Here is a 756-nt window from a genome sequence, read left to right as displayed (position 1 = left end):
TATATATATATGCATATATGGTTACAGGACGTCACAAACCGGAAACAACATGAAATACGAAAACAAATGAGTTGAATACGCAAACAACGAGAGAAACAAATGGAATACATAAGTAACATAAAGAACGACTCTTCATCAGTTGTTGGCTGTCCACCTACTCCTCATTTCGAGCATTGAACGAAAATATGAGTCTTCGACGGCAGTTGCTCCCACAATAGCCAAAACAAAAATTGGGGATTTATGGAGTGTCAAAGTTGGTAACAAAAACAGGACAGTGGAGGTATACAAGGAAATCAAACGAAAACAAACATGGAGGATCGTTAGACCAGACGAAGGTAAAATAGCAAACGCTGGAGAAATATTTTCTTTGACAAGAGAAAAGATAGAAGAGAGAGATAGATAGGATGCAGGCAGTCTTTACGAAGGAAAAGAAAGATGATCACGTTAGGAAAAGTTGGACGATGGTCACGTGTGAGCAACGAGAGAGAGAGAGAGTAAAGGAGAAAGAGGGAGACAGAGACACAGATAGAAAACGGTGAAGGGGAGAAAAGGAATTAGAGAAAGGATGAGAAAGAAAACGATAGGGGAAGAGAACGATATAGAGTAGAGTCGCATCAAATATATATATATATATATATATGCCGGAGTCTCCTTCCATTCACAAATTCTCCGTAGAGCATCTGCTTAGGAATCCTGCTATCCTTCATTCTAATAAGGTGTCCAGTCCAACGTAACCGTTGCTTGTGCACCATTACC

This window comes from Octopus bimaculoides, chromosome 19 (genome assembly GCF_001194135.2).
Source record: "Octopus bimaculoides isolate UCB-OBI-ISO-001 chromosome 19, ASM119413v2, whole genome shotgun sequence".
NCBI classification, from domain to species: domain Eukaryota; kingdom Metazoa; phylum Mollusca; class Cephalopoda; order Octopoda; family Octopodidae; genus Octopus; species Octopus bimaculoides.
The sequence above is the reverse complement of the archived record's forward strand: the minus strand, read 5'-3'. Positions refer to the sequence as shown.